We start from the raw sequence: 25,735 nt of genomic DNA, 5'->3' as shown, positions 1-25,735 counted from the left end.
ATCGAACCCATGGCTACATTTTTTGTACATTCTTTTACAGCACAAGTAGACATTACTGAAACTACTAAATCTATAGCAGAACTTCTTCAAAAAGAAAAACCAAAAATTGAAGAAATTTTAGATTTTGCCCCTATACTTCTACAAAATCTTTTCATGTAAAATTTGTTTGCTTTTCAGTAAGATATTCATGGAATTCAGCAGGTTCTACCTGTGCACCACAGATTTATAATGATCCGTAACCATCTTTTTCATATTTCCTTTTGACATTGCAATATTTTGGTATTCGTTTTACCAGATCATCATCATTTGCTTCAGGTTTTCTGTTCAACAGACTGAATGTATGTTTCATCACGTTGTTGTCTGTCTCTGTCCTTCCCATTTCAATGACCGTGATACAAATTTTACTCACATTAACCACCAGTAATATCTCATTATATTTTTTGTAAATTTTTTCCTATCCGTTCATTAAATTCTTCCAGCTGCCATAATAATTCAACAGGGTGTTCTTTTTGCTCACAGTATTTATTATTTCATTGTCTAACCAATATTTAAATTTAAATGCACTGGTTTGTTTGATCAATTTATAAGAACACACAATCTACTTTCTGGAATGAATACAATTTGTATTTCCCAAGAATTTTAAACTGTCTTAAACAGAGACTGTTCCAAAATTAAACAAGTTCTTCATTCTTCTTGAGTATTTTTTTGTCACTTAACTAGGCCTAATGCTTCCACTACTCATAATGATTATAGCAATTCTTCTAATGATAAATACCTTATACTCCACAGAAACGATGACATCATTTGTTTTTTGTTTTTACAATTTATTTTCAGCTTTTCTAAAAACTATGTATTGCAGTTAGATGTATTTTTTTTCAAGCACTCTGATAAAACTATTTTTGTAAATTAATGTAGAAATAAGCAAAACAAATAATTTCTTACCTTAATGAGATGGCTAGTTTTTCTTCGCTTCAATTGAATATCTCATTTGGATGTTTAGTTTAGTTATTTTTTCCCCAAACTAAATGAACTTGCTCGAAAAGGCAGTTACTTTTATACGGATTTGAATACTAGATCGTGGATACTAGTGTTCTTTGGTGGTTGGGTTTCAATTAACCACACATCTCAGAAATGGTTGACCTGAGACTGTATAAGACTACAACACTTAATTTACATTCATACATATGATCCTTATTCATCCTCTGAAGTAATACTTAATGGTGGTTCCAGAGGCTAAACAGAAAAAAAAGAAACTAAATGAAGTAATTCATCAAATGAATTAACAGAAATTTTCTAGTCAAAAACTTGTTAAGGTAAACACAAAATTTTGGTGAAGAGTATAGTACTAGCTTCAATATTTCAAATTTAGTGGATGCACCAGTATCTACATTCTTCTTTGTTTTCTCAAACCAAAGTAAAAGTACAATTGCCATTAGAACACATTCATCCATTTCAATAGTCCATTGATGACTGACAAGATCTAAAAATGTCTTTAGAATATAATCTACCAAACAAATTCATAATATGCATTAAGATATGTCAAAATACAAACTTTTATCTTTACCCTCATGAAGGCCTCAAGGTTGCAATGTGGCCTTGTCAACCATAGAAGGCTGGATGGACGTTCAAAAATTTAACTGTTTTCTGTGCCTAAGTCAAAGTTTCTCAAACTTCTTCTCAAGGATGCAGGCAAATTATTGTACAGTCAAAATGCCCACAATAAGTATAAAGGCTGTGTAATCAGCCAAGTGAGAGTTCATAAGTAACTAGGTATTTTGTTTGATGAGAAGTTGCTGTTTAGCAACCACATTAGGCAAGTAGCGGTGAATGCCGTCTCAGTGATGCACAAATTGAGGAGGATTGCTCGGAAGGACTATGGGTTGTCTGGCTGTCAAATTTACATGGTGTACCGAGGTGTCTTCGAAAGCATGATCTCTTACACGGCACCCGTTTGGGCACATAAATTGGATATGAATGGAGCACTTCTTCAAAATTTAAGGAGTTCCCAGCGCAGAGCCTTAATAGTATGCACTGTTGTTTTTAAAAACCTCCTATGAGGCTACCACCATATTGGGAAAGACTCTCCCAATCGATTAAGTGGTGAAAATTCAGGCAGCCTTGTGGAGATTGCGAAGACGCCAAGAGGCCAAGGTATTTGGGATGCGGTTTTGGGCCGGGCCACTATCAGAAGGGAACAGTGATCACAATGCACCAGATCTAAATTTTGTTCAGTTGCTCATCTCCCACCTGCAGAAGAATCTGCAGAGCCTTGCGATGGAGGCATGGCAGCTAAAATGGCACACCACAACTAAGTGAAGTACCCTGTACAAGTTTGTATGGGATCTGGGGGGATGGTATGCCTTGACTTTGTTTTTAAGGGAAACGGATGCCCAGGTGCTCTCATTAATCACGCTAACTTGAACCAATATATGTTTCGGTTCCGCCTGGCAGCTGATGAGCTGTGCGTCTGCAGGGAGGTCCAGTCAAATGAACACCTGATGTTTGACTGCCCTGCTCTTGTGGGGGCCAGAGACTGGGCCACCCTGGAACTTAGAGTCAAGGGAAAAATTGGCCACTCACAAGTCGCGAGAGCCACATTGTCGAACTGTGTGAGAGTTCCTTGATGTGGTTGCTTTGTTCAACTGACATCAGTAGTTTACTTAAGGGAAAGACTCCTACCGCACTGCTATAGGAAGCTAACCAGATATATGGTTTACCACCAGCCAATTAAGGCTTTAAGCGCTTTAATATGGTGGACAGGTAGTTCTGGTATTCAGCGACCTAGGCATGGCAGCGAATTGCTGTCTAGATGAAGTAAATTTCAATTTATGGATGTCATATATATTTTTAGTAGCTGACGGGGTGCGCCTACCCATTTTAGTAAATAAATGACACGTGAGTGGTTGGGACATATAAGTCAGTGGTGTATGGCACCATAGTCCACTCACACTGTTAGGTAAGTTCTAGGAGCTATTTAGGACACTGATCGCTAAACTGTTTCGAGGTGCAGTAGCCATTTGTGGCACAGACATTCAGTCTTTTATGGCAACCAAATGGGGTAGTGATGGGACAAATGCCATGCAAACCAATTACCCTCATAAAACTTAAGCTCACATCAGTGATTATTTTTGGGAAAGTAGGGTTAAAGAAATTATTTTTCTTAGTTATGTTTATTAAACAGAATGTAGTTTATTAAATTTAATCTTTTGATTTTTAAACAATTGAGTCAGTAATGTCCAAGGAAAATAAGATTTATTTTTTAGTTGTTTATATCAATTTACAACATGAAATATGAATGTAAAAACAAATCTACTTGCAAATAGCAAATCAATTTTATATAAACTTCAAACGATATTACATCTGTGTAAAAAACAATAATACAAAATAGATCCAAGTATTGTTTGGATAAAATGTTGTTATTCACTATTTATTAAAATCGTAATGTAGTGATTGTAATACAAATAATGCTTAATGAAAATTTCTTATCAAAAGGAATTAAAATAATGTTATACAACATTGAAATACAATCATAAAAAACTTAGACTAGATGGTATAGAAAAGCAGTTCCTGTTAAATTTATCACTAGACAGTAAATCTATTTATTATATGAAAGAAGGCTGTGCTGATGCAGCAGAACTAGTGATTGACTGAAGAATATTAAATAAATTTAGTTTTTTTCAACCATATCCAAATTTATAAATGATGACAATTTTTATTTTGTAATAAAACATTTAAAAAAATTATGCAGATCATTGAAATGATATGAAACTTCATAAAAATTTTAAATCCATATTCTAATATAATATTTTGTGGAAGTTATTAGGCTTGAAAAATGAATATAAACAAAACGGTGAGAAATAATCATGTTTTCTTTAAACATAGATCTTTTATTTAAACCAAATCTTAATAAAATAACATCAAACAGAACCAACTTTAATTTGGTGTATTTATTATGTGTGTGTTTTTTATTTCAATGACAACTGGTTAAAAAATTATAACAGCTCAAACTGAGATATCTTCTTTTGCTGAGTTGAGACTAAATAGCATGCAAAACAAAAAAAAAAATTACTCACAAAAAAGTAATAACATGACTGTCCTGTAGTTGAACATGGATATATAGTTGAATTCCAACATTCTACTGCTTATTTCCAAACAAAAATGATGGTGAATAATTCCAAAAATCTGCAGTGATCTTAAAAACATCACCTGATTCCTGTCAAAAAATAAATGCAAATTATACTATTTTAAAATACAACGAGTTTTGGTAAATTGAAACAGGATCAGGAAGACTGAAGAGGCCAAAAAATTAAACATTTATTGAAAATAGAAAGATTAAAAATCCTGGTACTACATAATTTTCAAAACATTGATAAAAAAAGTACAGTTTATAATAACATAAGATAAATTCCAAACCCTAATTACAAGCTACTTTGTACTTTAAAAAGTAAGTAGTTATATATGTACTTTAAGAACTAAGTGATAGACATAAAATAAAATATTTATAAGTAAATCTTATCTGTATTGAATAAAACTCAAAATAAAATACTGGTACTCGTATGCTGAAAAGAAGAAAAACCATTTGATTTTTCATAAATTTCAAATTTTTGAAGTCAGCACCTAAAATAAAAATAAACTACCAACCCTTAATTTATAACTAGCTTTAAATTATCAAAATAAAAGATTTATAAATCTAACTGTGGGAAGAAAAATTAAAAAAAAAAGAACTGAGTACTCTAACTTTAGTATTATATTTTTCTAAAAATCTAATTTAAGAGATTTATTTATATTTTTTTAAAAATATGGGTATGCCTATAAAAAGATGGCCGCATGAAAAATTCTGCAAGAAACCAACATCTTGATAAAAATTAAGAAAAGGAAAGTATAAGAATAATGTTAATTTACTATCTAGCATGAGCCTGTCTGGAATTCAGTAATACACACTGTACTCCAAGTTTTGCATAAAATTAGTTTCAATGAAAGAATGACTTCAGGTTATATGTAAACAAGTATATAACTCCAGGTTCCTCTAATAACAACCAGTACAAAATAACAATGACAATAAAAATAATATCTTCAACTGTTTATGTGAACAGTTAATCTTTTGTTTCAAAACTTTTTCACTTATCTAGAAGAAATTACATTACACTTATCTAAAAGATGATTAAATGAATGAATGATGGTAATGGGATTAGTCTACAAAAGTTTTGTTACTGAAACATGAATGTCTGAAGATATTTATAAATGGCTCAGAGTGGAATAATTTAGAGGAGTTACCAGTGTAATTAATTCGGATTACATCATAGAATAACACTGATAATAACTGTTTACTGTTGACTCATTCCTTTTATGAAAAATGAATCAATTTATTAATGATATAATTTGTATTAATGACATCATACTTAATAGTTACTTCAATCACTAATTTTACTGTGGAATAACCCAGAACAGATAATCAATTTTATTCTGACTTTCATGCAAATAACATCATGAGTTTAGTCTGTTGTTTTATTCCTAATTTTTTTTTATTCAGATGTCTATTATTTTTGTTGGACTTCATACATGTTATTTTATAAGCAGGAAGCCACAACATATGCCTTTTGCTGCTCCTTTGTTATGTAGAGAACCTAAGAACCACAGGACAGACTGATATTTTTTGTATCACAAAAATCTAAGGCATCACAAATAGATTTAAGAAATCTATTGAATATTCTAGTCGTCCTTTAGCCATAAGACCTATTCCACACAGCAAATAATTACCTGTTCCAGTTCTGCCAGAAACATGAGCATTTAGAAGAAATGTTAATGATGAAGAATATTTCTTTCTCTTTTTCTGTTTAACCCCTGGAACCACTGTAAGGTATTACTTCAGAGGATGAATGAAGATACGTATGAATGTAAATGAAATGTATTCTTGTACAGTCTCAGGTCGACCATTCCTGAGATGGGTTGTTAATCTCAGATAAAGAAACTATAATGAATTAGAAAGTAATGAAGAGTGGATCCAGATTTCCATGGCAAAAACACTGAACCTCACAAAATTGTTTAGGTAGAGCTTAATAATCTGGTACATGCTCTTAAATGGTTTAAAATGACTTACTGTCTTCAAGGTTAAAAGGTTAGAACCTCTTCGAAGGTGGCTCAAAAATAATTTTTTTGAGTTAGATAACAAGAATTTCAGCACTTATTCTTACAAGTTAATACAGTATTCTGCAATAATGAAAATTCTTTATTGGATTTACTAGGATTGCATTACAATCCCATGAAATGGAGTTTTTTTATAGATGCCTCTAAAATTAATTTGAATGCCAACTTCCTTCACAGTGAGAATGAGAAACCATCATCAATTCCTCTTGCTTTACGGCACAAATGAAAGAATATGACAATATGAACATTTTTACTCATAGTTAAACATTATGAAAAGTATTCTTGGTACAAACGTGTAGACCAAAGATGACATCAATTTTATAAGACCTTCACCACAGCTATACTCAGTACTGTTGTTTCTTATGAAAGTGGGCAGTGGAAAGAGGAAAAAACATTGTAATTAAGAAAGACTGACAAAAGAGAGAAGCACTTATAGGTGGAAACAAAATGTTACTTGACAAATTCTTGTGAATCCAAAGAATGTGTATTTATCATCATTACACATAAAACTTGGTTTGATGAAAACTTTGTCAAAGCAACAGATCATAAAGGCCAAGGTTTCTTATACTTTAAGAGCAAGTTTCCCAGGATCAATGAGGCAAACATCAAAGAAGGAATATTTGCTGGACCACAGATATGTAAACTAATGGAGCATTCAGACTTAGAGAGGAGTTTTAACGAATCTGAAAAAGCAGTATTACTTCAAAATATTGTTAAATTACTTCTGGGCAAAAAGAATGCTGAAAACTGTACAGAATTGGAGAGTGAATATCTTGAAAACTACAAAAAAAAACTGGGATTATGTCTCTAAAAATGCAAATTTTACATTCAAATTTGGATTTTTTTCACCTAATCATGGCAATGTAAGTGATAAATCTTTTAACCAAGATATATCAGTGATGGAAACATGCATATTAAGAAATCCAAATATGCTTGTTGATTACTGGAGAGTGAAAAGGGAAATTCCAGAGACTGAATGAAGAAACCTAAAGGAAATCAGAGATTAAGTAAGATATATCGTAACTGTAGGCTGTATAATTCCTTAAAAAATCAGCTTTTCTTAAAATTTGTGTTACTAAAAAACCCTGCCCTTCATTCAATTTTGCTTTGTAGATTTGAAATCAGCGAAAAATAATGTAAGACATACTCTATTGAATGCATGTAACAGAATTTTTTTTTGTAGACCAATGTTATATATAAAACAAAATAAAAGTAAGTAAGTAAGGCAAGCTCTATTACATTTGAATATTTATTAACTTTTTTTCAAATTATTTAGGTATTCTGAAAGCTTCTTGTTGAAAGTATTGTGGCTTTTCTATATGGTAGAATAAATATGAATATTTATAATCGCAATCACTGCACATGATTTTATTAATTTACTATTCATTTGGCTGCTTTGAAGAAATTTTTTTATTGGTTTTCATTGATTGAAGGAGATACTATACATTTCCATTAAAATGTTTCGTAATTTTTTTTTTGTAATAGTTGTTTTAATATTAAAATGCAACATGTTTTTTTTTTTTGTAATTAGATTCAAATTAATAAATTATGTTACTAAGTGCAATTTTTACTGCTACCTTCTGCTTAATGTCATTAAGCAAAATGATCCAGACTCTGCTAGATGACCATGCAGCCACATTCTGATACTACCAACTCTAACCATATTCTCATTGTATAACTTTCCTCATTCTCATAGTACAATCTGTACAGTATGATGATATATATATATATATATATATATATACATATTTATTAATAATTAAATCATTGTATATATATATATATATATATATATATATATATATATTATTAGTAATTATTATAATTATATATTATATTATAATTATTATTAGTAATAATTGAATATATAATAATGGAGTTATATAATAACTCCAAGAAAGCATTTGAAAATTGTTGAGCATACCAGATTGATACAATGACAAATAGCTTTTGAGTGTGGTGTTGGACTAGGGACAGTGAATGCTATTTTAAAACAATTTAAAGAAACTAGTTCCTTTTCACCTCAAAGTAAAAGCAAATGTGGGCGTAAAAGAAAAACATCTCCCATCACAGGATCAGTTATCAGTGAGAAAAAGTAAACTTGATCCAAACTTATCTGCTGTGGACTTAAATTAGCAGTTAGTGGAACAGGTTTACACATGACAATTGTTAGATGCAGACTTATTACAGCTGGACAGAAAGCTCAGCTAACAAGCAGCTTTTAACCCCAGCAATGTGCAAAGAATGGCTCTTTTGGGCAGGGGTGTAATGGGGCTGGAATGGTGTTCTGGCACTTTTTTCCAAGTCAAGATGTGTTCCATTACTTTTCTGTCTTGAAAAGATTATCTCTTTTTTTTGAAGCTGGGAAAATAATTGTTTACATTCTGCACAGTAGTTACTTAAAAAAAAAAAAAATACATAAAATGATATGGCTAGTCGGCATTTGCGTAATTGTAACAGTTGGTCATCATATATTTTAAAATTATGTCAATGTAAATGTCCTGTCAATATGGTGGTCTCAACTGTTACGTTAAAAGGGAATGGGATCAGTTTGAACAACCTAATCTACATAATACCTCCTGGCTGTATACTACTTACTACTAAATACATGTTACCTAGTTACTACCTAGTAACTACTTACCTAGTTACTACTTAATACCTGCCTGTATAAAATGTCATTATCAAATTTTGTCTGTTCGTTTATTAGTTTATTACCATTTAAATATAAATGGTATTTTTCCAAAATATTAGGATTATGTATATCATTAGGGTAATCGAGTAAATCAATAAAGTTGTCTGGGTCATAATTATGATTACTATTTATAATATGTTTAGCAAAATTAGATTTTTCTTCAAGACCTTTGTTTATACAGTTTTGAAGCTCTTTTATTCTTATTGAAAATGTACAATGGTAATGCTGATGTACTTTAAATCGCAATCCACGCAATTAAAACAATACATACCTTGTTTATCTAAATTGACTTTGTTATTGGTTTTTATTGTTTTGGAAGGATTATTGTTTATATATTTTATTATTTTGTTGTTAGTTACATAAGCAGCTCTTAATCCAAATGATTTAAATATTTTGTTGAATTTTTTATAATTTATATTATATTCGATTTTAGCGTAATTATTACCATTATTATTATTAGTTAATTCTATTCTATCATTTAAGGATATTTTGTATTTCTTTTAGTATAATTTACCTATTAAATTTTTATTGTATCTGTTGGTTGTAGTGATTATTTAATATTATTTAATTCATTCTTTAACTTTATATCATATTTTAAATATTTTAATGCTCCATATTTTAGAGTATTAAATGTAGCTATTTTTTGGTTCCATGGATGAAATGAACGACATTGGATTACTGTGTCTTGTTTGGCGGGTTTGTTATAATTTTTGTTAATTTGTAAGTCCAAAAAATGTATGCTATTATTGTTTTCACGAGTTAAAGTAAATTTGATATTATTATTTATAGAATTCATTTAATTGTATATTTTGATTCCTTCATCATTATATTGTTGATTATAAATAATTAATATGTCATCTACGTATCTTTTATACAATAATATTTGATGATTTTTAAAAATGTTATGTAAATTATTATTTTCTAAATCATTCATAAAGATATTAGCTAATATTACTGAAAGTAGTGAACCCACAGTGAGACTTTTTTCTTCTATATAATATTTATTATAATTAAATTTGAAATAGGTACATTTAATGTATAAATTTAATATTATTATTATTGTTTTGTGTATTAAATTGTTGTCTATTTTTAATTCTGTTATGATGTTTTTAATTATATCAATAGTTTTGTTGGTATCAATATTAGTGTACATATCTAATGTTATGAGTTTTGTTGTGTTTGTATTTAAGTGATTAATTATATTTACTAATTCATATGAGTTTTTTAAATTATATTTATTATCAATTAACTAAAACTAAAACTTCACAAAACAATAGTTAACATAAAATTTAATAAAAAATGCTTAGTTAATAAAATAACACCAAAATACATAAATATCAAAATTTGTTGTTACCTGTACTCCACTGCTCATTGTTTTTGTATTAATTGTTCACTGTAATTCTAATGCATTTTTACTATTAGATTTTGTTAATTAATGTATAATTCCCTGGTCAAAAATCCAGCTCATCTTTCAGTCTTACCTTACTATTTTTACTATATCTACCTTTAACAAACCCGTTTCTTGTTTTAAATTATTTAGGCTATCACTCTTATTTAAAATTTAATCATTTCATGGTCACACTGACAGTTGCCATAGCATTTAAAGTTTCTGATGACCTCTTCTTTAGTCCCACTTGGAGATCTGATTGAAGGTTTATATTATTCAAAGGTATATCATCAAAATAATTTTTTAAAAATGATAAAGAATGAGGAAAAGCCATTCCTTTGGTAAATACTGCTGTCATTTTTCCTAATTTTTTAATACGTAAAATAAATAATCTTCAAAAGTCTGTTTCCTTAATTACTAAAAGGAATGTGTTGTTATGTCATGTTGAGTCTTTTTCAGGAGTGATTCCTTAGGCAGACCTCTCCTTAGATACCCACTCTGTGTAACCCCTACAATACTTGTTTTTCAAAGGAGTGCTGTTTCCTGTATACAGTTTAAGTTGACTTATGTGATTGATATTATCCTTTAATAAATGTCACAAAATATTAGCTTTGCGACTTTTAAAAGAAAAAAATCTTTAAAAAACCAATGGCATGTAAGTAAATGTTTTAATAAACGTTTCTGTTGATGTATCAAAATGTACTTTATTATTTAATGATTTAGTTTCGATATTATTATGAAAATATATGTTTTAAATATTTAATTCTTTTTATCTGACTTACTAAATTTACTCTTTTATCTATTCATAATTATGTACATTTATAGAAAATTATTCTATAAATATACTTTACAAACTTAAATTGAATCTTATTTTTGTTTGAGTCATGAGTGTACAGTAATTTAACTAACTGTATACTTCAATGTGTTTGTAATATATATCTTATATTTGCATAATTATATGTGCTATTTTATTGAGCATGTGGTTGATTGTAAATAAAGTGTTTCTTATTTAAATGTCATGAAAACATCAGTCATCATTTATTCATAGCCTGTGTTGAATATGTAATAAATTAATCATATATAATATTTAATAAATTTGTATTTATTTACTTTGGCAACATTATGTAGTAGATGAAAAAAGATAAATAACTTCAGTATTAATGTTAAATGATATGCATCAATAACTGATTATTAACTATTTTAATTTATTATTCAGAGTCTTCATAAAAGAATGGTGGAGTTTTGAATATGGATTAAATGAAAACAAAAATACTTACAGTTGATGTTTATTTATTAAATTTTTTATCTCAAAGATTTTCTTTAATAACTAATAAATCTCAATACTTGCAACATTAGTCGCTCAGCAAATGTCCAATAAAATGAATAAATTGGTGTACCAGAATAAATAGAATTAGAATATATGAAATGCACGATATGTATTAAAAGTAAAATGGATAACTTAGCTTTTAAAAATAAGAGAAAACAAGCCAAAGAAATTTCAGAAATGATTCATACTCATTTAAATGGACCTCATACAACAATAGGCAATTATGATGAAAAATATTTATCATTCATAGATAATTATAGTAAACTAGCAAATGTTTATTGTATTAAATCTAAAGTCTGAAGTTTGTAATTGTTTCATAGATTATTTCAATGTAATAGAAAATTTGGCTGGTGAAAGAATTTAAATCTAATATGTGATAACGGTAAAGAAAATCTGAATACAAATGTGTATCAGTCTGTTAGAAAGAAGGATACATTACGATTCAATATCCACCTTATACTCGGAATTAAATGGTGTAGCAGAAATATACAGCAGATAAATTATGGTTGTTCCTAGGTGTTTTTTGGCCAAAGGAAAAGTTAGTAATATTTATTGATCAAAAGCGATTCAAATAAACTTTACTTGCAAAATAGAACTCTATGTAAAACTATTTAAAGTAATACACATTATAAAATATTTTTTGGTGAAAAAAATAGTGTCAAGTTTTTAAAATTGTATTGCAGTTGAATTTTTGTGAAAATATCAGATTGTTTAAGAAAATACAAATGGGATAATACAGAAAAATTAGATATATTGTTAGGAAATACAGAATTAGGCTATTGAATTCTAGTAGATAACCAAATAACAAATGTAGCACATGTTGATGTAATAGAAAAGAAAATATCATGTATAGGTTTTAAAAACAATATAATTGATGATAAAAATTAATCAACGAAAAATAAAGATTAAGATTCAAGTAGCAAGTCTGAAGAAAATGAAAGTAATGAAAAAAAAATTTTCATTGCTAATAGAATAGTAAAATGATGCACATCAATAAGTGCAATTAATTATTATAATTTGAATACTTATTTTTTGTTACTAATGATTAAATAAACTAAGTTCATACAATGATATTCAGACATTTATTCTTACAGCCTGTTTTGGCTAATGTCTTAAATGAAATAACCAAATAAAATTATTTTAATATTCAGTTAATTTATTTTAAAAAAAGCTGCATACAACTTATGTTCTATTTCATACATGATTTGATTCCTGACAAGGATCAGACAATATTTCATGGTCATTTATTTACTCCAAAATAATAGTACTAAAATAAAAAGACTGACAACACAGTTGTAGGACTTTTCCGCCACTTGGATTTTTTCTGATGCATGGCTTACACACACACAATTTGAAATATTTATCACTTCACTTAAATGTTTTTTGTTTATTTATTTTGATAATTCTAATTAAAGCCCACAAGCTTATTTCATTTGTGCAGGTGTGGCTGTACTAGTGGCCACTTTAAATACTTTTTTACACTTTGAATATTATTAATTTATTTAATTCTGCCACTGACCTGTGACATCACAAGTTAGCTGACTGACATAGATGACTGCAGCAACTGTACGTCAGTGCTACACTAGTGCTGCTTATGGTAAGAGGGGGATACTGATGACGCACTACACCCATTTAGCCACTAGTAGCCATTTAGAAGATTTTTTGTGGTAATGCGATTATGCAAAAATCTTTTTTTTTAAATATTATTTTTTAATTGTTAACAAATATAAGAAAAATAAGACCTTAATTAGGTAAAATCTCAATATACTTAGGGTGACCTTACTCTACAGCCTCATCCCTTTTAGGTTGAAAATTTAATGGCATCATTGCCTCATATAAAGAAGTAATCTGACCAAGTTTGGTCAAAATCGGTCAAGTAGTTCTGGAGATATAAGGTGTGAAACATCAAACACACACACACACATACATGCAAACATTTCCAGCCAGTTTTTGGGTTTTTTAAGTTCCTTAGGTGTCAAAATGTAAAGATCCAGCAAAACCACATATGCCCAAATTGGACTGATTACAATACTTCACCTTATAAAGCTTTCTCCACCTCTGCTATATCACTAGGTGGGAAAGTAATATTTAAATTAAAGTTGTAAACCACAATAAGTTTGAAGGAGAAGTGATTGACATTGGAGAAGGAAGAAAGAATAAAGGAGGAGAAGTGACGCGGAAAGTAATACATTATGTATGCATACAAGCATTGATCTGAACTGTTACTTACCAAATCAAATCATAATATTTTTCATTTTTTACTAAAAACATATATAATTTTTATTTTTTATTATCATCTTACCATACATTTGTTATAGGAATTTCCTACATGTTTCAACACATCAATAAATCACCATCATCAGGGAATGAAGATTATACACATTATGTTCATTCAATCTTACATACAAAAAACACGTAACTTCAAACCCCAATATTACATATTAAAGTATATAATTATAAGATCCACGCAAACAAATTACCATGTTATCTGTCCAAGTTTAGGTGTGAACTGATTAAAATTCTATTAATCTTATCTTTTACTGCTAATGCAGAAACATGTTATAAGATTCAAAATTTATTTGTTCATTCATGAGTTCTGAACTGAGTTAATTTTATATTTTTACTAATTTTCATTTCTAAATTATTACTAGTTTTATATGCTATTTGGATATCTGAATAAATTTGTGATTTTATAATTTTCAGGCCCTGTATAATTAAATAGTATATATTTTTTGTCCCTTATATTAACATTCTGCAAACATATATTGCAGCCTATAGAGCTATGCTTAATTGAGCATTAGAATTACCAATAAGCTGTGTAAATTTTGAATTTGAACTTACATACACAAATCAAGTAGCAATGTTTAATGGTTATTGTGCAGACAAGGTAGACAAACTATGGGAAAAAATAGAAATAAAAATGAATAATCAATTACATATAAATAATAAATATACAAAATTAAGTTTAACGAAAAGATACAAGTGAACATCATTCCAACTTCCTAAGTAATATTCTAATAACTGATGAATCCTGTTGTACAAGAAAAAGCTTTGTAAATTATCAAAACACATTTGGTAGAAGAAAATCCCTATGATTCCAAGGCACTTATTTTTGGTGATAATCTAACAGGCCTTTTGTCTTACCACCAAGGTTTAATGGAGAGCAATACTTGCATTTTTTGCAAATAAATGTGTTGAAATTCTTGGAAGATATTCCACTTGCAGGTAGAGTACAGATGTGGTTTTTCAGTGATGATGCACCTGCTCACTACTACTCTGTTGAGATGAGTCATACCACATTTAATAAGCAATAGATAGGTTGACATAGACCAGTGAAATGGCCACTTTGATCTCCTACGAGTGGACTTTTTCCTTTGGGGTTGGATGAAGTTGTAAGTCTATTCGGTTCATATTGGCACACAAGAAGAATTGAGACACTGTATAGTAGAAGCGGGAGCTACTATTAGGAATAATAATGATACTATTACATGTGCCCGATTAGCAAGGATTCGCCATTGAACATTGAGCAACTGCTTTGAAGAAATATTTGCAGCTTTATCAAGTAGCAATTTTGATATTTATAATTTTTAGAGAAAAAAACCCAAAAAGTGTGAGCTTTTTTTTTAAATCTATTTTTTATTCAATTTTGTTTTTGTTATTGATAAATTTTCTATTTGTTTTCATTTACATTATGCTGTTAAAACATTGATGAAAATTGTTCTGTTTAAAATCATATCACTTTTCTGATCCAGTTGGTGTGTTTTGTTTTTATTAAAGTTGAACTCCTCCAAATTTATGTTTAATTTCAATAAAGGTTACTTAACATCAATTTTCTCAGAATTAAATTCTCCACAAGTTAACAAGATATTTTTATGTGCTTAATGGTAAATTAAAGTTATTCTATTTCAAATGTAAAATAGTTTATTTTTTGATAAAATGTTTTTGTGCTTTACCGTTTTCTTAAAACTTAAGTGAGATAGAGGTCTGTGACCACTTCTATTCCAATTTCTTAGTTAAAAAACCATAAAGAAGCACCAAATTTACCACCCGATTTGTACCCGAAGAAGCTTAGTAAGGTTTAATTTCACAGAGGGAGCAGAAAGCAGAGCTAAATATTATGATAAATAATATTACTATATATTAGACTATTTATATATATAAATAGTATATATACTATTACTTTCTTGACTCGAAGAACAAGTCGACAATGAAATAGGAGACTATCAAGGAGGGTTCAGAAGAGTAAGATCGAGCGTGGAACAAATCTTCAATTTAAAAAATATATTAAGACTAAGAGCATTGAGAGGTATTAACACCGTAGTAACATTTGTAGATTTCAAGAAGGCATACGATTCGATAGACAGACAGTCAATGATGGAAACGCTCAAGGAATTCGGAGTAGACAGGAAGACGCAAACATTAATAGGACAAACGTTGACAAATACGCAGTCCAAAATAAAATTTATGAGAGAAATATCAGAGTTCTTTGAAGTTAAAACAGGACTGAGGCAGGGAGATGGGCTGTCGCCAATATTGTTTAATCTAATCCTCGAGAAAATAATAAGGGAATGGCGGAAGAAGAAAGAGAAAAACGGGTTAAAAGAAATACGACTAGGAGTTGGTAAAAACCAAATAAAAGTGGATTGTTTGGCCTTTGCAGATGATATAGCAATAATTACAAAAAAAATGTTGAATAGGCTAGAGAATCGATATAGTTACTAGAGGAAATAGCCATAAGGACAGGACTACAGATATCTTACGAGAAGACGGAATACATGGAATACCGACATCACAAGGAGAAAGAAATAAAAACAAAAGGAGGGAATATCAGGAGAGTCGATCGTTTCAAATATCTTGGAGAAATTATTCAAGCTAACGGACTCGATGAGGCAGCTAACTCGGAAAGGACCAGGAATTTGGAAAGAGCATACGGGATAACAAAGAATATCTACAACAAAAAAAGTATATCATACGGATAAAAAATAAGACACTACACTACCGTGCTCAAACCAGAGGCACTCTACGCATTAGAATGTTTGATAGGAAAGAGAATGAACCGAAGGAAATGGAAATACTTGAAAGAATAATCTTGAGGAAAATATTGGGACGAAGAAAACTGGAAGACGGATCTTACAGACCAAAGTAACGAAGAACTTTCTAAAGGGAACAACGAACCGCTGACGTCGACGATGAGAAAACGAAGGGTCAAGTTTTACGGTCATGTACTCAGGATGTCGGATGATAGGTTAACGAAGCGCGTCTTTAGTTTTTTAACAAATATGAAAGCGACTACGGATTGGGTCGTCGAAGTTAAGAAGGACCCCAGCGAACTACAACTGAACGAAGGCGATGAGTGTAACAGAACTGAGTTTAATGATAAAATTAATAAACACATTTTCCGGAAACTTTCAGATAAGACTAGAACTGGGAGCAGTGGACAGATGAACCACAAGTTAAACTAGAAGAAATGAAATTGTACTGGAAAAACAGACGGAAGACAACTGTTGTGCAAAAAGTTCAACGCTGTCCAAAGAGACCATAACGAAAAAAAATAAAAATATATATATACATATGTGTGTGTGATATTAATATATTATATAATTATGCATACATATATAATATATTATTAGAGAGATTACGCGTATATGATATCCATATATATTAGACAAGCATCTAATTGATATGAACGATGGAAATATATATATATTTTTTTTTGTGGTGGCATTACTGATTGTTCTGTAGAGTTTGTTAGCGAGGGAATTGGCTAGATTATTTCCGGCATGCCGGTTCATATTTTTTCAAGTAAGGTTGCTTAGTTGTTTGTAATCTAATGAAAGTGTGATGGTACTACAAGCTGTATTATGTGCGTAAGATAAAATAGAAAAATTAATTAAACTGTCTTGTCTAATTAAAATTAGTTAGTAATTAATTAGTTAGTAGTTAATTACTAAACTAATTAAAATTAGTTAAATATGAAAATAATTTCGTTAACGAATTGTTTTTGTAATTGAACATTTGTTTTATAATGCTAGTGTTAAGATATTCTTTATTTCATTCTTGTATCTGTGTTGTGGTTGTTATTTACGATTTTATTTATTGTAATATATTAAGTGTAATCTGTTTCAGTTCACGCATGAACATTTCTTTCATTTTATTGGTTAGGATTGCAAAATAGATCTGTAGACGCTTCCTTAAGCACCCCGGAAGTTTGTAAAATGTTTTATTAACAATGCTTACTTAAGAAATTTTTTGCAGATGCAGTACGAACATTACCTTTACTTATTTAAATCGAATTTATTTAATGAACTAGTTAAAATTACGGTATGTGTTATAGGGTTATTGTCATTGGCTACCGACGGAAATATTTCATCTTGACCTGTAGACTTCCAAGCTTTCTTTTGTTACAATTTATAATTGCGGGGGCGGGGGTGTTCCCGTTGAGCCTGTAGCAGTCGGGCTTCATTGGTTCCAATGAAATGTAAACTAACCTAGGTATGACACTAATTTATTAAAATTAATACAGTTTAATCCACATATTACTAAAAAAAAAAAAAAAAATGCCTTTTTAGGGCTTACACAATTACAATTACTAGTTTACTTTAAAAAAAGTTTTTACTTTATGTATTTATTGTTAGACATTGTGTTGTAAGTTGAAACACGCTCATTCAAAGTCACTTGAGTGACTTTGGGTGCAGTCACATTGGGTGCAGTTTACTACAGTTTCTGAATGATTCTGGCACACATGTCTGTTTAATGACATTGAAATTGTTTGCCCACATCCTTTGCTTTTTTGAAATTGCTTCCTTTATGCATATGTAACCTTGATCTCTACTCCTGGGCAGTTATAAATTAAAAAAATATTATTTGTACAAAGTTAAAAATTAATTTTTAAAGAATAATCCTCTAGAATGAAATAAAATAACTAGTGATTTAAGACAAGTTGAAATTCTTATGCCTTAAAAATTATCACACAGATTACTAATGGGGGGGGGGGGGGTTCCAAGAGCCCACTTGTAACTTTCTATGTCCGTATAAAAATGTTCCAATTTTCATATTATTTTTTACCTTTTCTGGAAAAGAGAAGTGTTTTTATACATAGCTTAGAAGAAATGATTTTAAAACAAGCGGTTCCTGTAAAATCAATAGAAATGTAAGGTGCAGGCAGTTGGAACCACCGTTGGTAGTCTAAGGGTTAAAAGTATTATCCATTATTTTTATGAATTCAGTAACTGATTTTTTTTTTGCAATTAATTCCTGTACTAATTAATTATCAAACTAAAGTATTTACAGCGTATGAGATATCCATTCAGTAGTGGATGCAGAGACTTAACCAGTTTTTGAAAGTATCTGCACCAATCCTTAACTGAATTATAGTTGAATGGTATTATTATTATTGTTATAAAACTAACATATACAGTGTAAAACCATCATGTATGTAATCTTTTTTTTTAAATTCAAATTTGGTTTATTTCACAATTATGAAATTAAACCCATTTAATTTCATAATGGGTTTATGAAATTAACCCAAAAAAATAAAATGATTTGTTTACGCACCTTTGGCAAAAAGCGAGCCAAAAATGTCATTTTCTGAAGAATATAAGACATAATGAACAATTTATATTACAATATATGAAACTGAATGTGATACAGTTACAAATTATTTTAAGTTTTTCTTTTTTTTTAAATTATTTTCTTTGCTGAAAATGGAATTCTTGAAAACATTTGGAATGCAGCACTTTACAAATAACAATTTATTCAAAAAAAAGGATTGTGTGGTTTTTCACATGTTCTGAAATAATGTGCCCTATTTGATCATAGCAAACATCTTCTAGCAAATTATTTTTTGTTGGACGACCCTTGGTTGCCACTGGTGATGGAAGAGAATTATTTACTTTTCATTCTGAGCATTGCTTTGTGGTATTTTGATTTCTTCACTCATTATCAGTGATAATACAAGAGAAGACCTAAAATCAATTTGATTGATTTTATTATTATTTGCAAATCTATATTTTCCATGAATTTATTATAATAGAACCAACAGCATTTATAAACAGTAGCCACCACTATTTTTTCCATGCACTCTAATTCTATAATTTCCAATACAATTTCAATTCAATCAACTTTTAGTTGATTCCCATGAATACCAATCCATACTTTTAGTATATTCTGCTATCAGTATGGCTGAGCAATAATGGTGTCTTTTTTTTGGCTGTATCTTTTAATGTTAGATAATGGATGTATACCATTGTGGTTACTGGCAACTGTCGCTACTGCATTATCAGTCAATCTAGAAACTGCAAAATTTGTCGTTTTCATAAATGTACTTCTATTTATGTTCGGCAATTCTTTAGAACTAAGTGGGCAATTAGGAAGTCTTTTTTTCTCTGACATATGAAATTGACTGAATAAAGAGTCATAGAAACTGAACATTTTATTGAATGATTTATATAAAAATATGTAATGACTAAAGAAAATACACTATCAGTGTGATAAAATGACAGACAAAACAAAAATTTCACGATTCAAACATAAAAATAATATGAGGGATTTCAAAGTTCTTATATGTAATGTAATAATAACATGCTGCATGCCTAGTATGTGATTCATCTTTCCATAAGCCAAATGTGTGTTATCGCACCATTTTTTTTAACAATGGTATTCATTATCAGATCTCAAAATAAATAATTTTCATGAATTGATGAATAAAAGCAACCCTTAAATAAGCAAATAAAATAGAGATGTTATTTTTAACAAGCATATCACGATCATATTTGAAATGGAGACCTTATATGGAAGGGGTACATATGCTCATTACATTAAGTTAATGTGCACTTAAACTCTCCAATTAAAAATCAATTACAAAATAATTTTTTTTGTGACTACAGAATCTAAGAAAATAAAGAGAAACTGCACAAAGTGTGAAAAATTTTGTAGAAATTAAAAAGAAAAAAATGTTTACAAAAAGGTTTGTTTACGCACCGTGGTGTTAATTGGTTAAGGATTTGTTTAATTTATAATCTCATAAAGCACTGAATGATACCTGGTTTTATTAGAGCAATCTGTGTTAAGAATGGTTTTTTTTAATTACCATTTTATATATACACTTAATTAAATTAACTAGTAATTGATAAATTTGTATTTAACAATTACTAGTTGTGTATATTATAACTTACTTCTTTTTACGTAAAGTATCTTTGCTAAGTGAAAAAATAATTTATATAAGGGCTTTCAGGATGTTTTTTTTTATCTTGGAATCACTGGGTCAATATGTATCCAGGGATTCATGTAGTGTTGAAAGCATTTGTGAATCCTAGATCATCACATATAACCTTGTTATAACCTTCTCGAGGTGATTCTGTTTCTACAAAATATGATGGATCTAGAGGACTAAACCTCGATAAAAAAAGTCAAATACTGATTGTTGTATTATTGGGATTAATTAGAAATCGATGGTAAATGTTCAAGTTTTTGTTTGAATAAAATGCTTGTTTGATAGCTGTATGTAAAAATAAGTACATTATCAAAATTTACATTTTCAGGAGAGCTAAAAAGGAATAACTCTAATTTTGTATTTATTTTAGTTATTTTTTAAAATGTATTCATGTCCTTGCAAGAGTTCATCAAACTTCCTCCAATCCGCTTTACGAGTGAGAAGTCGTCCCTCAACTGCGGGAGCGACCCTCACACCAGGTCCCAAGGAATAGTCAAATATGATCATCCGATGATCGCTAAACTGTTCAGGATATATCCTCCAGTTACTGATTTTGCCCAACGTTACATTATTACACAAAGTCACATCTATGTTGGCACTACCTCGCAAGGTCTCGAAGGTTCGAAACCTAGAAGGCTGATTTAGCACATTGAGCCCGGACTCAATGATTGCTCCCTCATATGCCCTGCCTTTTTCAGTTACCCTATCACTATACCAAAGCGCCGAATGCGCGTTCAAGTCTCCTCCAATGACAAGGTTCGCATTGCCGTACGTACGAGCAATGAGCCGCAGCACGTCAATGTATCTCCCTGGCTGTTCGCGATACTGACAGTAGACGTTGAAAACAAAGATGCTTTCCCTCCCAATTTTGATTTCACTACAGACGTAGTGCGCAGTCGAGAACTGTGACACCACCAGAGCTCCTAGACCTGGGTTAGCCACAAGGGTGGCAGCCCATACGTGGTCAGCTCCGCTCAAATGTAGGATTCTAACACCTCGCGGTCCTGGGACCCGGCCCCGTATACAATAGGGCTCCTGTAACAACACGATGTCTAACTTCAGTTTCTCCGCGATCCTAACGCAGTTGTCCAGGGAAGTCCTGGAACGGGCCACGTTCACCTGGCCTATCCTCAGCCTACTGATAGGAGGTGCGGTGCAGCTCCCTGGCGTAGGCTCTCCTGCGCACCGGGCAATCCACGCTGATGGCGGCGTGGATTGCCCTTTATCTCCTTGCCTGACTTGCCGGCCCTGGTACAGTTAAGGCAAGTCAGTTGACTCTCCTGCGTAGCAGAACTGTCCCACATCTTGTGACCCTCCTTACCGCAGGTGCGGCAGAGAGGCTCACTTGAACAGCGCTTGGCCACATGACCAAACGCGAAGCACTTAAAACAGTGCAAAGGCGCCACATGGTCCACAACCCGGCAGCAGCCGAAGCCGATGAACTACCGGTCTCGACTGCGCATGAAGTCTCTCACGCGGGGCGAGCACTCCACCTCAACCGTGTACGCGTCGCGCGCACGGCTAAGGCGACGATACCTCTCGGAGAACTCCTTAGCGAAGTCCTCCTCTGTGATGCCCTGAAGAAATTGGGCATTTTGCCGCAACAGGGTCGCCGGCAAGTCTTTCTTGTCAACGTCCGACGGCACATCGTAAAAGAGTACCCTCGGACCTTTCTTGACTGGGGCCTTGGCTTTAATGACAGCCTTGGCCCATTCCTGGCTCAAAACAAGGCTCGATTGAGCCCCGTTCGCCACCTCCAGGACAACTCCACCGGTGATCTGTTTCACCCGGCGCACCTGCAGGGTGCCTATGATCGGCCGAAGCACTTCCTTGGCCTTCTTTTCAATATCCGCCGTCGTCATCTTAGTCTTGTTCCCCTCCTCGGGGAACGGACGGCCGGACTCGCCCTGGGAGGCCTCTTCTGCACAGCAGAAGGGACGCTCCGATTCGCCCTGATCGCTGGTGGCGCTTTCTTAGCGACCTCAGCGAAGGAAGGCGGTTTCGCCTCCCTCCGCATCGTCACTATCTCCTTCTGCATCGCCCCGGTAACGGACGATGCACTGGCCGAAGTTACTTCGGCCACAACTGCCGCCTTAAGCTCTGTGAACAGAGCCCGGACGCCACTCACTGCCTCCTTCGAGGCCTGCTGGGCGCCAGTACCTGGCCCTCCAGCCTAGCTTGTTCGAGGCGCACGTCCTCGAACAAGACCCTGATTGCGCGCAAGGAGCCGTCGATCTTCCCCATGGTCTCCTTGCTCACTTTCCTCGCCTTGTCCATGTCCAAGGCGGCGAACACTTCCGCGCAGAGGCTCTCCAACTTGTCCCGCTCAGCGAGCAAGGGAGGCCCTGCGCTTCGTATCGAGGTGCCGGCTACCGGCCCACCTCCCACAGCATCAGCTTGCCCCGCCAGAGGAGCCACACTCGCACTCGTAGATACAGTATCGCTAGACTTCGTATTTAAATAAGTAAGTATGTAGAAAAAAGTTAAAAGATAAGTAAGGTATATATAAGATGTTTGTTAGCAAAAGCCAGCAAAACAGAAAATTATATAGGGCGTACTACTCATATTGATGCCCTTGAACAGTCGTGAAGTTAGAAAGCGTGCGCAGGGAGTAAGTGAGGTCGTTCTAGGGCGGATAGGCCCCTCACAAATCCCCCCGGACGCCGCATACTCGCCAGCCTACCGCTCTCGGGCTCCAGTCTTCGAATTTCTTCTGGGACTGTCACCCGAGAGGGGTCACTAAACTGAAGGAAAGCCTAACGACTGCATGCGAGAGAAGTCAGACCTGGCTCTATGTTATCCTGAAACAGGTGCACCGTACACGCGCCCAAAAATCTCGGGGCCCCCTACCGGAATAGGACGGGTGAGTCCGGCGTACGCAGAGCTCGCCATCTGAATGCGCATGCCCAGCCGCTACCCCGCTCATTACCGCAAGACATGGTAGCAACTGCTCCCTCCCGGGTTACAGCGCGACCCATGAATGGGGAGAGAAGGACGCCTGGACACCGCCGGCCTAGCGACCGCCAGCTCCTCTGACCGAAGTCTTTACGAGGGCTGTACCCGTACCGACACTCCTTGCAGCGGCCAGCTCTCTTCCCGCCCCGCTGCCCACACAGCACAGACCGCCAGGAGGACACCCGAGCATGAAACCCGTCGTAGTGCAGGAACTCCATCCAAGCACTCACCTTTGGGACCCACTTGTACGCCGAGGGGCAGTCTGTACACACAGAGGGCCCCCCGGGTTCGTCCGCCTACACTCGGACTCAGATCTCCTGCCCGTCACCGGACAGACGACCATGATTGCGTGTTTTTAAAATCCCGCCGGCAGGTAACTTTTCAAGAGGTGTAAACCATTACTATTGCAATGGCAGAAGGTTTCCCAGCTACCAAAGTTCCACCGCGTGCTTTAACGGGGCTGCAGCCAAACGAATCTCTGCAGCCCCGAGCGTCAACTGCTTCTCGCTGTCCCTACTTAAGGCGGTATTAGCGAGTTGTGCCCCTCCTGCGACACACTACACACAAGTGTGCAGGCCGACTTACCGACACAACCCGGGCCCCCAAGCCTACAACCAAGGTCCGCCAGGACGTATGCAGCCAAGACAAAAAACTCCGGTAGTGCTCGGCAAAATTTGAGCACCACCGTCCCACCAATTTAGGCCGCATCCGCCCCCTAGGGGGTATGTGTATAGGGACGCGTCTTTCGACCCGGTGCGCACTCCTGACCCCCGGGCGCCTGAGTACGAAACTCATCTCCCGCGTTGGGCCAAGAGTATTGCACCCCATCCAGCGAACGCCACTACCAATTCGCCAGCCATGCCTCATCAAAGTTTAGCCGTCGTCTCAAGCAATATGCAAGCTAGGCTTGCCACATCAAAACTACATGATTCTACATTTACTCGGCCGGCTAGGAAAGTAGCCGGCCTTCTCACACAAAACAAAGACAGTCCCTAACCTTACTTTAAGAAGGGAGACGCCGTTGCCCAGCGGAGACCACGTGGAGGTACCTCTCAGCATGACCGGAGACTTGGAAAAACTTCCCCAGGGGCTCCTAACTAGCCGAGCCCGCTCGAGAGCGAGCACGTATAGCTTCGGAGTCCCAGTCAGGAAGAAAGAAAGAGAAGAAAGTAGGATAGAGAAAATTGTAAGTTGTGTTACCAGGCAGGTTAGTGTGATATTGTATAACTATTTTTTTGGGTTTTGTATTTTTTAAATTTTTATGGGTTTTTTGTGTTTTTTATATGTGTTGTTCCTGCCTGGGGAAGAGTGTAGTGTTGACCAGGCGGACTGGAGTACTATCGGGCTAGCAGACTAGTCCGATAAATGTTGTTGTATGTGCTCGTTTGCATGGTGGTGTAGTCCGCCCGGGTATATAATACCACCTCAGCCATCAGGCCCAGAAGTCTTCCACAACGTGGCAACCCGACCTGTCGTCCACCAAGATTCGTCCTGTGTCCTGTTCGCTTCAGCGGTAGTGCTAAAACTAGTAAAATGTATAATTAATGTTCCTTAACCTAACTTAATACTAAAGAAGACAGGACATGGTTAACCCCCTTCAACTGCGGAGAACACCCAGTTCGCGGGCGAACTCAGTGAATATTCTACACGCTGCCTTACTGCCCACCATATCGCGGGCCCGTCCAAAATTCACCCTGATGTCCCTATATTTCTCTCGCGCCGATGCGCGAATATCCTCATATCTCCCGCAGTCGAACAAGACGGAAACTCGTCTCATCGACACCGCATTCTCTGCAGAGCGGGCTCTGTTTGAGCCCGAGATCATACAGCTTTTTATTAAAATTACCGTGCCCTGACAGGAATTGGGAGGTGAAATGATCCCAATCCTGCCACTTCAAACCCATCCGCTCCGTAACACTTGGGAAGAAGTCAAACGTGACTCTGCCCGTCGTCTCATTGTCCCACCGCTGTTGCCAACTACGTAGCGTAGTCTCCCTCAGTTCTTTCCGAACTACGCTC

Source organism: Lycorma delicatula, chromosome 1 (assembly GCF_047948215.1).
Source record: "Lycorma delicatula isolate Av1 chromosome 1, ASM4794821v1, whole genome shotgun sequence".
NCBI classification, from domain to species: Eukaryota; Metazoa; Arthropoda; class Insecta; order Hemiptera; family Fulgoridae; genus Lycorma; species Lycorma delicatula.
Note: the sequence above shows the minus strand (reverse complement) of the source record.